The sequence below is a fragment of the Rhinatrema bivittatum genome, chromosome 3, assembly GCF_901001135.1.
Source record: "Rhinatrema bivittatum chromosome 3, aRhiBiv1.1, whole genome shotgun sequence".
Classification (NCBI taxonomy): domain Eukaryota; kingdom Metazoa; phylum Chordata; class Amphibia; order Gymnophiona; family Rhinatrematidae; genus Rhinatrema; species Rhinatrema bivittatum.
Window position 1 is genome coordinate 515,756,665 of NC_042617.1, and position 16,569 is coordinate 515,773,233.

At 47.4% G+C, this 16,569-nt stretch overlaps 1 long non-coding RNA gene across 1 annotated transcript in view; it reads right to left on the bottom strand.

Moving 5' to 3' along the window:
- Positions 1 to 201: 201 nt before the first annotated feature.
- Positions 202 to 16,569, bottom strand: part of LOC115088193 — a 161,643-nt gene continuing 145,275 nt past the window's right edge. The window contains exon 4 of the long non-coding RNA XR_003855722.1: positions 202 to 657. This is a non-coding gene — a long non-coding RNA (uncharacterized LOC115088193). The remainder of the gene's footprint in view (positions 658 to 16,569) is intronic.

Sequence of the window (16,569 nt, forward strand, 5' to 3'; positions counted from 1 at the left end):
ATAAAAAGAAGGGGGAGATAAGGTAGAACCATGGGGGACCCCTAAATTCAACTTACTAGAAGAAGAGAGAGAACCCTGAAAAGTCACCAATTGTTCCCTACCCCGAAGAAAACTAGAAAGTCACTTTAAGACTTGACCCCCAATCCCTAAAAGTTCACAATGATGTAATAAAATGGAATGACCACACAATTTGTAAGAGAAAAGCATACAATTTTATTACCTCAAATTTCAAAAGTGATTTAGGAAATGTGTCCTAAAATATAAACCCACAAACCCCCTCATTCACACTCTAAAAACATTGCATCAAATACAATATGGTAGTCAGCCATATAACCCTAAAGGTTTATATAAGAATGCTTCTCATGCCTTAGTACAATATCATACACATGAATTCCCTGTGGATACACCCACTTACAATCTATATCCGGCTTTCATCCATTTTTACTTTTTACTTCACTAAAACATGGATTATATAGTGATATACATCATTGTTTGCATATCCTTAGTTGGTCTTTATTCAGCTGACTTCCTTGTATTGATCTCTTCTCCTTGAAATGACCATTCTTCGAATACTATCAACAAATGTTCACTGTGGTCTGACCCCAACAAGCGGCCCCTGTTTCACATGTGTCTGCTTCCTCAGGGGGACTGCAACCACTGAGAAAACAAAACCAAATTTTAGATACAACTAAAACTAATACCAAGGACACATTTACCACCATTAATATATCATAAGCTTTTACCATAAACTGTCTATTAGGGATGTGAATCGTTTTTTGACGATTTAAAACAATCTTCAGATATATTTTAAATCGTCAAAAATCGTTAAGAGTCGTGATACAATAGACATTCCCCCGATTTATCATGAAAAATCGTAAATCGGGGGAGGGGGGAGGGCGGGGAAAACCGGCACACCAAAAAAACCCCTAAACCCACCCCGACCCTGTAAAACGAATCCCTTACCTTCCCCCACCCTCCCAAACCCCCCCAAAACTTTTTACGATTACCTGGTGGTCCAGTGGTGGCGCGGGGACCGATCTCCCGCTCTCGGGCCATCGGCGCTATTTTGGCTGCCACTCAAAAATGGCGCCGATGGCCCTATAAAAAAAAAACCCACCCGACCCTTTAAAAATGACCCCTTAGCTTCCCCCACCCTTCCGAGCCCCCCAAAACATACCTGGTGGTCTAGTGGTGGTCCCGGGAGCGATCTCCCATTCTCAGGCCATCGGCTGCCACTCATAAAGATGGCACCGATGGCCCTTTGCCCTTACCATATGACAGGGTATCTGTGCCATTGGCCGGCTCCTGTCACATGGTAGGAGCACTGGATGGCCGGCGCCATCTTTAAAGATGGCAGCGGCCATCTTTACGAAGGCGGTGGCCATCTTTAAAGATGGCGGTGGCCATCTTTACGAAGGCGGCGGCCATCTTTAAAGATGGCACCGGCCAGCCAGTGCTCCTACCATGTGACAGGAGCCGGCCAATGGCACGGATACCCTGTCATATGGTAAGGGCAAAGTGCCATCGGCACCATCTTTATGAGTAGCAGCCGACGGCCTGAGAACGGGAGATCCTCACGGGTCGGGCCTCACTACAAAAAAAATAATGATGTGAATCGGAACCAATTCCGATTCACATCACCCACATCACCCACGATCAGATTTTTTCGTTAAGATGATCGGGCACATGATTCACATCTCTACTGTCTATTATTTAACTTTTTCCCAGGCTGTCCACCGATTTCAAATCTGCCACCAACTTTTTCCCATTTCTTCGAAAGACCATGTTCCTCATGATGCAGCAAATATCTTCACTGATGATGGAAACCTAAATTATACCAAAACACCCTTACTAAACACTCTGCCTCATTATGTAAGAGACAAAAAACTATACCTAGATTCTATACGGTACCAGTCACTTACCGTTTCAACAATTTTCCAGATAGTATATTCTGCAAACAACGATCATTTACAAATCCATCCATGTTCTAACCAGCTCAAAAACGTCCGACTGTGCCACAGATTCGCCATAGTGAGTGGCTGTTATACATCGGTGGTTTCGTGTGCCCATGGGCCTCAGCCTGACCCAGTCCTTCTGAGCTGAGCCAAGGGATGACGGTGGCCCCGCATGGCTGATGGTCTACCCTCCACCAGGCCGGCAAGCTCCCATGGCCAAACATCCAAGGATGTTGGAAGGTGAATGGTCCTCCGACCATTCTGGGCCCTTTCGGATCTGCTGCGAGCAGCATGGAGCAGCAGGCCTGGCCTGAGGTTGAGGGCAGACGGGCCTTGACATGAAGACATGACTGTGGATTGATGCGACGGCATCCAGGCGAAGACACGTGGCTGATGCAATGGCATCCAGGGACGAAGACACATGGCTGATGCAACGGCATCCAGGGACGAAGACACATGGCTGATGCACGGCATCCAGGGAGGAAGACACATGACTGATACGACGGCATCCAGGGAGGAAGACACATGACTGATGCGATGGCATCACAAGGCACGAAGACTCAGGGTTGATGCAACGGCATCCATGGCGAGGACACAAGGCTGATGCAATGGCATCCATGACGTAGACACTTGGGATCGATGCGGACGACATCCAGATGAGACTCTTGATATCCACAAAGGCAACACGGGGCATGGACATTGGCACTGTCTCTCAGGGCGCCCTACTCAGGCCACCCGCGGGACTGAGTCGCGGACCACCCTGTCCGTTACGCGCCCTACACAGCCCCCAAGGCTGGTCACGGACCACGACGGGAGCGGGACAGCACAGGAACACACATCCTGGACTTGACGGCTCAGGAGCACAGGACAACTGTCCACCGGCAGGCTAGTCCTCTCAGGAGTACTGCATCTGAGGGACCCCCGGCCTACCGGACTAGAAGGCTCGAGAGCGAAGATGAGGCATGGTGTAGGAGAGAACATCACAGAAGGCAGGAACACCAGGACGAAGAGGATGAAGACACCTGGACGAGGACCTCAGGCATGAAGACTTGGACATGGAACAGCTGAACGAAACGAGGAGCTCCTAGAAGACTGGAAGACCTTACATGGACTCTGGCAGGCCGGAGCCTCCAGAGCGAAGACTCGACAACGATGCAAGGCCCTGGACAACTAACAGAGCAGCCCTTTATAGGGCTGATACAGGAAACAGTCATAAAGGTAGGGCCCAGACTCTTCCTGTGTCTGGCCCTTTAAATAGTAGAAGAAGACGCGGCCGCGCGCCTAGAGAGCAGGAAACAGGGGCTGTGCAGGACCATGGCCAGCGGCCTGGACAGCATCTGTGTGTAGGATGTCAGCAGAGGCAGGGCTGAGCCTGAGCGCAGGCTCCAACGTCGGCAGCGGCTCCAGCCGCTGCAGGAAGCCCCAGGGGCGGCTCCTGCCGCTACTCGAGCCCGGGGCTTTTGCGGCCTTCAGCCTTGAAGGTGGAATCGGCGTCGGGGGCGGTCCCAGCCCCGAAGACAGCCGCGGCTCCGGCCACGGAAGCCCGGACGATGGTGGGCGGCCTCCGGGCCACGTGGGCAAGCCAATGGCGGCGTCCTGCTGCGTCGGTGAAGAAAGGCAGTGAGGGTAAGTGGCCTGCTTGCGGGGGAACCCGCGGGCAGCGCAATTCATAACAGTGGCATCTCTCCCTGAACTTTTTAAACACCTTGCAAAAGGCCACCGCCCTAACGCAGTGAGCCGCACGCCTCAACGTCCCCCACGACGGGACGCAATGTCATGACGTCATCATACACTGCCTTTATATCAAACCAAAGCAAAAAAAATATAAAATAAAAAACAAAAAACCTCCACTCACTTACCAACTACATGTACAAACACTCCATGATACCAAACATCTGACCAATAACCTAACATATACCCACTGTACCTGTGATGTCTAACAACGCAAATACGCCTACAAATACTCACTCACATCCGCCACGACATGACCACATATAAACTAACCGACCATCCACACATTTTCCTACAATAGCGACATCATTCATACCTCAAATCATAACCTAATATTATTCACAAACCCATAAACATCCATACTTATACACTACACTCACCATACTAACATAAAATCTCCACATTTATACAAATACTGGCAGTAGTGTATATAAACTAAAAAACATTATATATGCAATTAATACATATATTCCTTCAAAAAAAGGCTGTCCACTCTATCTCTGCATTTAAATCATGAGGCGTCAAGGTTTGCCAATCAAAAATGCATTGTTTTTCCCATTGAGTTAAAAGGCGCTGTGTATCTCCCTCAGCATTCCAACATTGTTTAATGACAAAAAATTTTATATCGTCTACACTATGTGATTTCTGTACCCAATGGCTTACCAGTGGAGCTGACTCTTTTCTAGTGTGTGCACAACTCTTATGTTCCACTATTCTTTGTCTTATAGTTCTATTAGTATGACCCACATATACTAATGTGCAGGGGCACACAATGGCGTAGACCACCCTTTCAGATGAACAAGTGAAATGTCCTGATAATACATATGGACGGGCATGAGATTTAAACTGATACTGTTGAATTTGCAATACATTAGAACAGACTGAGCAGTGTGGCCACATTGAAACTGGCCACAAAGCTGGGTGTCAGCTCCTAAAATCTCTCTTCTTTTTAATCTCTCTCTTAAATTTTTACCCTTCTTAGTGGCAAAAATAGGTTGCTCAATGAAACCAGGTAAAGTTCATATTACTGACCAATGTTTAAGCGTGGTCTTTATGCAAATCGAGATAACTTATTGAGAGTCCAGCATAGAGAGAAAGTTTCAAGAATAGTTTGCACACTTCCGTATTCATCTAAAACCACAGCTATAAAACACAGTATATTGAAACATTGGTCAGTAATATCAACTTTACCTGGTTTCATTGAGCAACTCTGTGAGGACGGCGCGGACAGCGAAAAGGTAAGGAACCTTTTTGCTGCCTATTTCGCGCCCAATAACTACACCTTCTATGGTGGAGTTATTGGGCGTGATGCCGGCAGTGATTGCACCGCGGAGGTGCGATCACTGCCGGTTAGCGCAGGACCGCCCCCCCGTTTCAGCCCCCCGCCCCTTATTACCGCATTTTTCTAAAGTACCGCAGGCCTGCGATACTTTAGAAAAATGCGGTACTTTAGAAAATGAGGCCCATAATTTGATAATCCTTCCTCCACTTTGTGCTACAAACAGTATTGCTCATATGCAATACGTGAACCAATGAAAAGTCATTCAGCATGCAATACTTGATTATGGTGTTCCAAACATGGCTGCTTTGAAGGGTTTAACATAATTTCAGTGGAGTTACTGCAAGAATTTTAAAGCCAGTAAAAGTAAAAAAAAAAAAAAGATTACAAGGGGTTAGTTAACAGCTTTCTGTGTCTATTTTTGCAATATCAAGCAATCTATATAGCGCATGCCTTTCTTTAAAGAGAAAAAGTATAGTGATTGTATTCATCAGCTTCAATAAATTGTGGCAATTTATTTCTTGGCATGCCTATTATTGTGAGCCAATGTGCTTGCATTTTATCATGCATAAGACCTTTTCTGTAGTGGAAAATGTACGGATTTGGCGCTGATAGATGACAGTTACTAGTTCAGAATATTGAACAGTGGGATGGGATTAATGTTCTGCCATTTGGGAATGATTATCACTGTCAGCTAGTTTCTTGTGTCTGTAGTTAGAGGTCAGTTGAATTAAAGTTCAGATTTTGTCTTGGAGAATGTAGTAAATGATATTAAATGAAACAGTTATTCTAGTTTATGGCTGAGGATATCTCTGCAACATAGAGGAGACAGAGTGGGGCAAGTAGGATAGTATTGAAAGCTAGATATGGAGAAACAAAGGGAATGAAAGAAAGCATAGGGCATGACTGTAGAACATTAAGGTCCGGATTTTAAGAGGTACGCGCGGGCGTACATTTGTGCGTGCAACCCGGTGCGCACAAATGTACGCCCGATTTTATAACATGTACTTTGTGTGATTGGATTTTCGTACATGTGTATCAGGCACGCTTTCTAAGACTAATTTTTCAAAAGTATTTATGTTGCGGGCATAGACCTTTGGACCAAGGTGGAGTTGGCGCAACCTGAAGGGAGGGGCCCTGCAGGACCCCGCCGTCAGCTAGCGGAGTTGGCTGTGGCAGAGACCTAATTGAAGCTTCACCTGTACCAGCCTTCATTCCTCTTAGGTTGAACTCTCTGGTGCTGGGGTTGTCAGGACTTATGTGTGGGCCTCTGGTGATGAGATGGAAGTCTGTGGAAGAGGTTGGATCTCATGTCATTGTCCAGGGCAGGTTGGGTTCAGACGTGATCAGAGATGGGCTGTGGTCAAGACAGGCAATGTTCAGGCGAGGTCCAAAGTCAGGCAAGAGTCAAGCAGACTGAGTTCAGGCGTGGTTGTTAAACAGGCAGTAGTCGGTGACAGGTGGAATACAGGCATGGCCAAAAGTCAAGCTGTGGTCAGTGGCAGGTGGAGATCAGGAGTAGTCAGGTCAAGCAAGCAGGAGTCAAACTGAAGATATGTCTGAGGAGAGAGTCGGAGACAGGAAGGCAGGCAGGGAGGCATGGAACAGCACAAATGGGCAAGGAGCATAGATGACACCAAGGAACTTAAGACTGACCAGGATGAGAACCTGAATAAAAGTCAAAGACAGACCACAGGACACAATGAATACAAGGACCAGGAATGCACGAACACTGGAACGGAAATAGGAAGACAGGAACAAACATTGAGGGATGGACTTTCTAATGCTGCAAGGCATAGTGAATACGGTGGTAATGGGGGCCGGGGGGGGGGCAGTCCTGCGATAGCAGGCAGCGATCGCACTTCCGCAGTGTGATCGCTGCTAGTGTCACGACAAATAACTACACCATAAAAGGTGTAGTTATTCGGCATGAAACTGGCAGCGAAAAAGACGCGTACCTTTCGCTGTCGGCGAAGTCTTTGCGGTGTCAGCCCTGGTGCTGCCCCGACTCCTCCTGTTCCGGGGCTGACACTGCCCCGACTCCACCCCAATCTTGATATCGCACGCGATAAGGGACTTTTCGTGTGCAAAATGTCCCTTATCATGAGCAATCCGATTGGAAAATGACCCCCTAAGGCACCTCTCTCTACTGGGAAAGTAGTGGACCTATTGCCAAGGCAAGGAGAACTGGTAGAAGTGGCCTTTTATAGGCCCAAGGCTCATGAGGTCATCAGATGGGGCTGCGGGCTTTTCCCACCATAGGCCCTTTAAATGTAGCCCAATGGCATGTGCACGCACCTAAGAAGGACATACCTTTGAGCTGAGCATCAGTGTATCTGCCGTGTCATGTGGTGGCAGGAGGCCGCAACAAATGGTGGCTTCCCTTGCTGGGTCAGGGTAGAGGTGAGAATGGCAGTCCCTGAGGAATAGCTAGCAGACCACTGATCATAATTTTCTTATAGAAATCCTGATTTCTTTATGCAAATTACCATTTGAAAATCATTTTTGGGTCCATGTATGTAAAAATACTTGCAAAACACAATTTCACATTTTACTTGAATTGTATGTGGGCATTCCAGGGGGCAGAGTTGGGTGTAGAGAAAGGATTTATATTTATCATCAATAAATAGGAAAATATTAGAGATGTGAATCGTGTCCTCGATCGTCTTAACGATCGATTTCGGCTGGGAGGGGGAGGGAATCGTATCGTCGCCGTTTGGGTGTTTAGAGTATCGTGAAAATTGTTAAAATCGTGAACCGGCACACTAAAACCCCCTAAAACCCACCCCCGACCCTTTAAATTAAATCCCCCACCCTCCCGAACCCCCCCCAAATGCCTTAAATTACCTGGGGGTCCAGCGGCGGTCCATAGCTAAATCGGGGGAAGGGGGAGGGCAGGAAAACCGGCACACTAAAACACCCTAAAACCCACCCCCGACCCTTTAAATTAAATCCCCCACCCTCCCGAACCCCCCCCCCCCAAATGCCTTAAATTACCTGGGGGTCCAGCGGCGGTCCATAGCTAAATCGGGGGAAGGGGGAGGGCAGGAAAACCGGCACACTAAAACACCCTAAAACCCACCCCGACCCTTTAAATTAAATCCCCCACCCTCCCGAACCCCCCCCCAAATGCCTTAAATTACCTGGGGGTCCAGCGGCGGTCCGGAACGGTCTCCTGCAATTGAATCGTGTTGTCTTCAGCCGCCGCCATTCTGCGCCGCCATTTTGCAAAATGGCGGCGCAAAATGGCGGCGGCCATAGACCAACACGATTCGACTGCAGGAGGTCGTTCCGGACCCCCGCTGGACTTTTGGCAAGTCTTGTGGGGGTCAGGAGGCCCCCCCAAGCTGGCCAAAAGTTCCTGGGGGTCCAGCGGGGGTCCTGGAGCGATTTCCTGCCGCGAATCGTTTTCCGTACGGAAAATGGCGCCGGCAGGAGATCAACTGCAGGAGGTCATTCAGCCAGGAGAATTGGTATTGTATCGTGGCCCTAACGATTTTTGATGATTTAAAATATATCGGACGATATTTTAAATCGTCAAAAAACGATTCACATCCCTAGAAAATATAGTGACAAATGTTTGGGTAATCCCTGTAGGGATGCCTAAAGTGATCTGGAAGCTCTCTGTGGCTAAGAAGCTAGGGAAATAATGACTTTGACGTAAAAACATAAGAACATAAGAAATTGTCATACTGGGTGGGAAGGGTCCATCAAGCCCAGCAGTGGCCAAATCAGGCTACAAATACCTGGCAACTTGCAAGTACTCAAAAACTAAGTAGATCCCATGCTACTGATGCCAGTAATAGCAATTGCTATTCCCTAAGTCAACTTGATTAACAGCAGTTATTGGATTTCTCCTCCAAGAAATTATCCAAACCTTTTTAAATCCAGCTACACAAAGGGCCAGATTTTAAAACAACTTATGTGCGGGTTTAGATTTGTGTGTGCAACCTGGCGCGCACAAATCTACACCTGATTTTATAACATGCGTGCGCAGCCACTAACCACATCCTCTGGCATTCCAGAGCTTAATTGTACATTGAGTGAAAAATAATTTTCTCTAATTAGTTGGAAATATGCTACTTGCTAACTTCATGGAGTGCCTCCTAATCCATCTATTATCCGAAAAAGTATATAAACAACTCACATTTACCCATTCTAGACCTCTCATAATTTTAAAGACCTCTATCATATCCCCACTTAGCTGTCTCTTCTCCAAGCTGTATATATATACACAACAAAAAGACTAAGGGGCGGATTTTAAAAGGAGCGCGAATAGCCTACTTTTGTTTGCGCTCCAGGCGCAAACAAAAGTACGCTGGATTTTAGTAGATACGCGCGGAGCCTCGCGTATCTGCTAAAAACCTGGATCGGCGCGCGCAAGGCTATGGATTTTGTATAGCCGGCGCGCGCTGAGCCGCGCAGCCTACCCCCGTTCCTTCCAAGGCCGCTCCGAAATCGGAGCGGCCTCGGAGGGAATCCTCTAACGCCCTCCCCTCACCTTCCCCTCCCTTCCTCTACCTAACCCACCCGCCCGGCCCTGTCTACACCCCCCCCTTACCTTTGTTGGGGGATTTACGCCTCCCGGAGGGAGGCGTAAATCCCCGCGCGCCAGCGGGCCTCCTGCGCACCGGGACGCGACCTGGGGGCGGGTACGGAGGGCGCGGCCATGCCCCCGGACCGCCCCGGGCCGTAGCCACGCCCCCGTACCCGCCCCCAAAACGCTGCCGACACGCCCCGAAAACGCCGCGACGACCGGGACCGCCCCCGACACGCTCCCCTCGGAGAACCCCGGGACTTACGCGAGTCCCGGGGCTCTGCGCGCGCCGGTAGGCCTATGTAAAATAGGCTTCCCGGCGCGCAGGGCCCTGCTCGCGTAAATCCGCCCGGTTTTGGGCGGATTTACGCGAGCAGGGCTCTGAAAATCCGCCCCTAAGTATGTGAATTCTCAGTGCTGTTTATGTCACAAAGTGATTTTTTCAATGTTACCGCTTCAGCAAGCCAGCCAACGGCAGTGAAACCACTTGCCGTCCGGACCTCTCGTCATTTGCGGTGAGATGTTGTCTATAAAAGAAGCGATTGACATATGCCTTTGAAACTGAGAAGAGATTTCTGTGGGGAAAGCCATGATTCTGAGACCCGCCCCTCTCCTGACATCATCGCAAACAGAACCGGGCAGTTTGAAAGGCGCCAAGCCAGCAGGTGCTTGTGATGGGGAGGGCTACCCACCAGTGCTGATCACCTTGTAACAGCTAACATCTAAGGTAAAAAGACAAAAAAATTGAAAAAAACTGCCTTTGAAACTGAGAAGAGATTTCTGTGGGGAAAACCATGATTCTGAGACCCGCCCCCTCCCCTGACATCATTGCAAACAGAGCCGGGCAGTTTGACAGGCACCAAGCAAGCACCCCTTCGTGCAACCCTTTGTGTTATTTCTTTAATATGCTCCTTGTTATAGCTTTTGCTTAATTGTTAAGAACTTTGATTTTGATGGTTTTATTTTTGTAATCTCTTAGCCTCAGGTACAAACATTTTAGATTGTAAGCCCTTTTAGGGGATAGTGAATTACCTATTGTACCTTATTGTAAACCGATGTGATATCTCTTTTTGAAATGAACATCGGTATATAAAAATCGTAAATAAATAAATAAATAAATATAATATTTTATCAAAGTTTTGAAAACATATGAGTGTCCAATTCAAATAGATTTCATCTGTAGCCCGAAAATGAAATAGTAAGTTGAAGAATAGCACTTGACAATGGCCGGGTGCTACCTTTGCCCGTATGACATAGTGAGGGCAAAGGTAGCGCCGGCGCCATTTTGAATATTGGCAATACGGCCCGCGTGCAGGAGGTCGCTCCCGGACCCCCGCTGGACTTTTGGCAAGTCTTGTGGGGGTCAGGAGGCCCCCCCAAGCTGGCCAAAAGTCCCTGGGGGTCCAGCGGGGGTCCGGGAGCGATCTCCTGCACGCGTGACGTCGGGAGCCAGGAACCAAAATGGCGCCGGCGCTACCTTTGCCCTGTCACATGATAAGGGCAAAGGGCCACCGGCGACATTTCTCTTAACGCAGCCGTGGCCAGAGAGCGGGAGATCGCGCCGGGACCCCCCCACTGGACCCCAGGTAATTTAAAACATTTTGGGGGCGTTCGGGAGGGTGGGGGATTTGTTTTAAAGGTTTGGGGTGGGTTTTAGGGTTGTTTTGGTGTGCCAGTTTTCCCGCCCTCCCCCGATTTACGATTTTTAACGATTTAAAAAAAAACCAAAAAAAAAAACCAAACACGACGATCAGATTTCCCTCCCCCCCAGCCAAAATCGATCGTTAAGACGATCGATCACACGATTCACACCCCTAATATGTACTCAGCATAGGTTAATTGCATATGATTCCATCATAGGACAGCAACATATATGCCATCTAAATTCCTAAATTCCCATGGAGTGATCACACCTTCGTCTGCTGCATTTCAATTCTTAAGCTCTCAATAAGAAACATGATAACCACTCATTAAATATTATGCTGCTGCAGGGTTGGTCATAGAAGCCAACCCCTTTCTGCCTTTCGCTGTCTGGGACACAGGTCCCTCAAAATCTCATCCATCATGTTATTTTGCAGTTCATTTATTGATTACTATGTAAATGTTGTCCATAAAAGAGCAAGAGTCACTTATTAATATGCAATATAATTATTTTGGGTGGTGAGCAGGCCAGTCCTGGCCTTCAAAACTACAGACTTAACAAGCAACTCATCTCAGCTCTCCCACCCATGCAACTTGTCCAACCAGCTCATAAATACAATACTTGCCATGAGTCTTTGGATGTGGTCAAATCCACCACATCCCACAGCAGCTAAACCTCGCTCCCCAAGGACACCCCACTAACCTTGCTGCAGCCATATCATGAACTCAGTAATGCTGTATAATATTATAAACCATCTGGGCCCATGTTCAAAACCTGGTATATTGGTGTAACATACAGCTCAGTGGTACATATTGTATATTGCAACAAACATATCAAGACCACAACTAATAACTGCCCTGCAACTTTTATGTGTTTAGTTTAAGTCGCACCTTACCCTTGGATAGATGGAGCTAAGAGAAAAAGATCCCCCTTACTGGGCAGTGCCAAAGGTTATCAGATAGGATATGCTACTTATACCAAAACTGAAGCGAATCAGCTATCCAAATAATCTACTTATCAACCAAAATGCTCAGTGTCACTCATCTTAAACCTGGTGACACTATCAAAGCAACAGACATACTGCATATTATTGAATAAAACAAGTTGCCTGAACAAAATGGGGCCCACAATCTGGCTCTGGCTCTCCTCTGGGCCACTGCACCTCTTTCAAGAGGAAAATCTCTATACTGTGTTCAATATGGGAGTCTTCCCTTAAATAATGTTGGAAGCAAAGGCTCCTTGTCATGCATCGCCACTGCTGCATTCATAAGATCTGGATGGGATCTGTTACTAAATAACTATCTGACCATCAAGGGGTTCACCATGCTCCTTTACCAACATATGTGAGCAATAAAGCATGGAATCATAAGAGTTTCAAGTGACAGCTTGTGTAGAGATACCTGCCCAGATGAAGAAGATGAATCAACAACTGCACGCCCCATGCCAGACTGCCTACTAGGGATGTGAATCGTTTTTGAACATCCAGCTGTGTGTGGTGCGAAGAGGACAGTGTGGTCCGCGACCAGCCCCATGTGCTGTGTAGGGTGCCTGAGGGTCTTGCTCATCACCGCCTGTGTCCATGTTCTTTGTCTGAGTCTTCAGTGTGGTCCGCGACCAGCCCCACATGCTGTGTAGGGTGCCTGAGGGACTCACCTTCCTCGTCCTAGTCCACATCTCCAAGTCTACGTCTAAGTTCCCATGTCCCCATGTTCTTCGTCTGAGTCTTTGGTGTGGTCCACGACCAGCCCTTGTGCTGTGTAGGGCACCTGAGGGACTCGCCTTCCTCATCCCAAGTCTACGACCCAAGCCTACATCTCAAGTCTCCATGTCTTCGTTCCAAGTCTACGTTCCAAGCTCCATGTTCTAAGCTCCACATTCCAAGTCTTTATCTCCACGTCTCCACGTTCCAAGTCCCAAGCTTCACGATGTACTCTTCGAGAGTCCCAAGCTCCACGTCATCCTCCTTGAGCTCTTCAATGTTCCAAGTTCCTAGTCCTAGCCAGAGACCTACGTTGTAGCCCTGTGTTCTTAGCTCCATCCAGCTCTGCTCAGGTGCCGCCCATTCTGCACACACACCTCACCATGGGTGTGACTCATGTCTCTACCTGAGCCGTCCTATGGCCCAAGGGCTCCGCTCTCCTATGAGCTAAGTGACGTACGCTGAGCCCGCTCCATCGGCCCCTGAAGGCTACACTCGCAACATGTATGTGTGTGAGAGTGGGACAGAGAGAGCCTGTGTGAAAGACTGTATGAGAAAGTGGTCAAATTCTAGGAGTGGAGGGCTGCGGGATAGAAATAGTTGAAGGAGTTGAGTTGGAGGGGAAGGGGAGAGATAGTGGAGAGTGGAGAATTTAGAGGCTGAGAGGGCAGAGTGAAAGGGGTTTAGCCAGGGGAGTAGGGAGAAAGGGTGTAAGGGACACTCCTACAGTGTACTTCTAGGGGAATTCTGCTCAAAATATTTAAAACTCTACATCTTTGAATAATTATTTTTCTGTCTTACATTTTTAAGTTAATTACTTAAAGGCTGTAATGTATATTGTGTTATTTTGACCAATATAAAGTAGGCAGAATTTTACAGAATTTTAAAATTTTGTGTGCAGAATTCCCCCAGGAGTTACTTATTAGAATACAGCCTGGCTTTTATACTATATTGCTAAGCTTAGTTTAATAAATGCAATATAATTACAGAAAGAGAACAGAAAATAAAAATGCCACTTTTCTGCTTCCAGCAAAAGAATGAATTTGACTTTTCTTTCACCTCTGTTGAGCAAGATTACCTTTCCATTTTCAAAAGCCAGCATTACTTATCTGAGGAATTCTGAAATATACATACAATCTGTATGGTGCAGGTGGTTAAGCTGAGTAGCTAAATTGAATTTTCTGTTGTGAAAAAAAATTGAATCATTGTGTTCTTGATCCCTGCCCTTCAGTCTTTCAATCAACTCTATTTGTACAATCAGTAAGGTGTAATACATCTCACATTTACCTTGGTGCCCTTTATATACAATTTACATTTAGCGTGATTAAGAGAAAAGAAAAAGAAAGGGCTGGGCCTGAGAAAAATGTGAATTAAAGAAACATGTCTGCAAACTATTGGAAATAAAAAGAGAAATCTGTATGGGTCATCTGTTCTCATGTTCAGAGAGGAACTACAAAAAAGTGAAGGAAGAATCAACAGACAGCTGAGAATTCAACTGTCTGAAGGTTTGCAAAAATAACCTGAATATGTTGTTCTCTTAAAAGCTGTGATAAATGGAAGTGCTCAATGAAAGTTAGTAGATTAAACTTTTGATGTGAGTCAATGTTAAATCAGGAAGGAGTCAAGATGTGATGGTGTTTTGCAACCAAATACTGATTTATTAGAATGTACAAAGCCCGCTTTTCTTTCTTATTGAAATTTCTTTTTAATTTAGATGATTTTGTTAAAATAATTGTTTCATGTGTAGGTGTTGGGATCTGTAGGTGCTAAAACATTCATAAAAACATTAACATCCAGTAGAGTGTTGCATTGAAGTATTTTGATATGCACCCTTGTTATATTGTAGGAATCATACTGAAGTCCCCATGCCTTTGGCGCCATTGAAATATGTCTGAAGGAGCTGCAAGCGTTTGAACTGGTCAATATAAAGAGTCTGTAAGCAAATCAAGTTTCTCACGCATAATCAGTGCCACTTCTTATGCTGTGTAGACACCAGTAGAGATGTGAATCGTGTCCTCGATCTTCTTAACGATCGATTTCGGCTGGGAGGGGGAGGGAATCGTATTGTTGCCGTTTGGGTATGTAAAGTATCGTGAAAATCGTTAAAATCGTGAGCCGGCACACTAAAACCCCCTAAAACCCACCCCCGACCCTTTAAATTAAATCCCCCACCCTCCCGAACCCCCCCCCAAATGCCTTAAATTACCTGGGGGTCCAGCGGCACACTAAAAGACGGCAACTAAAACCCCCTAAAACCCACCCCGATCCTTTAAATTAAATCCCCCCCTCCCGAACCCCCCCCAAATGCCTTAAATTACCTGGGGGTCCGTAGCGGCGGTCCATAGCTTAAATTACCTCCGTAGCAGCGGTCCGTAGCTAAATCGGGGGACGGGGGAGAGCAGGAAAACCGGCACACTAAATCGTGTAGTCTTCAGCCAGCGCCATTTTGCAAAATGGCCGCCGCAAAATGGCGGCGGCCATAGACCAAAACGATTCGACGAAGGAGGTCGTTCCAGACCCCCGCTGGACTTTTGGCAAGTCTTGTGGGGGTCAGGAGGCCCCCCCAAGCTGGCCAAAAGTTCCTGGGGGTCCAGCGGGGGTCAAGGAGCGATTTCCTGCCGCAAATCATTTTCCGTACGGAAAATGGCGCCGGCAGGAGATCGACTGCAGGAGGTCGTTCAGCGAGGGTTCCTGACCCCCCCCTTCCGCTGAACGACATCCTGCAGTCGATCTCCTGCCGGCGCCATTTTCCGTACGGAAAAGGATTTGCGGCAGGAAATCGCTCCTTGACCCCCGCTGGACCCCCAGGAACTTTTGGCCAGCTTGGGGGGGGCTCCTGACCCCCACAAGACTTGCCAAAAGTCCAGCGGGGGTCTGGAACGACCTCCTTCGTCGAATCATTTTGGTCTATGGCCGCCGCCATTTTGCGGCGGCCATTTTGCAAAATGGCGCTGGCTGAAGACTACACGATTTAGTGTGCCGGTTTTCCTGCTCTCCCCCTTCCCCCGATTTAGCTACGGACCACCGCTACGGAGGTAATTTAAGCTATGGACCGCCGCTACGGACCCCCAGGTAATTTAAGGCATTTGGGGGGGGGTTCGGGAGGGGGGGGATTTAATTTAAAGGGTCGGGTGGGTTTTAAGGGGTTTTAGTGTGCCGTGTTTTAGTGTGCCGCTGGACCCCCAGGTAAGTTAAGGCATTTGGGGGGGGGGGTTCGGGAGGGTGGGGGATTTAATTTAAAGGGTCGGGGGTGGGTTTTAGGGTGTTTTAGTGTGCCGGTTTTCCTGCCCTCCCCCTTCCCCCGATTTACAATTTTTTGACGATAAATCGGGGAATTGGTATTGTATCGTGGCCCTAACGATTTTTGACGATTTAAAATATGTCGGACGATATTTTAAATCGTCAAAAAACGATTCACATCCCTAGACATCAGCATGTTTTAGGGAGTCCTCTTGGTCACTGTCTATATTGTCGGTCTCACTGTCAGGGTCTCCTCTCCATGTCTGATCCACCATGGCAGGGTCCTGCTCGACAACATCACTCCAGTTGTCTTCATCTAGAATTCTGTTGTCCTTGATGCGACTTCTGTTCTGAATTTGTGATCCTAGATCTCCTCTGGAATATGAGCTCAGCTGGCATAGCAGTGTTTCACCAGTTGGCCTATGGTTTGACTTCTTCATTTGGGCATGAAGTGCTAAGGCATTCTTGTGGGCATGCTTAGCACAG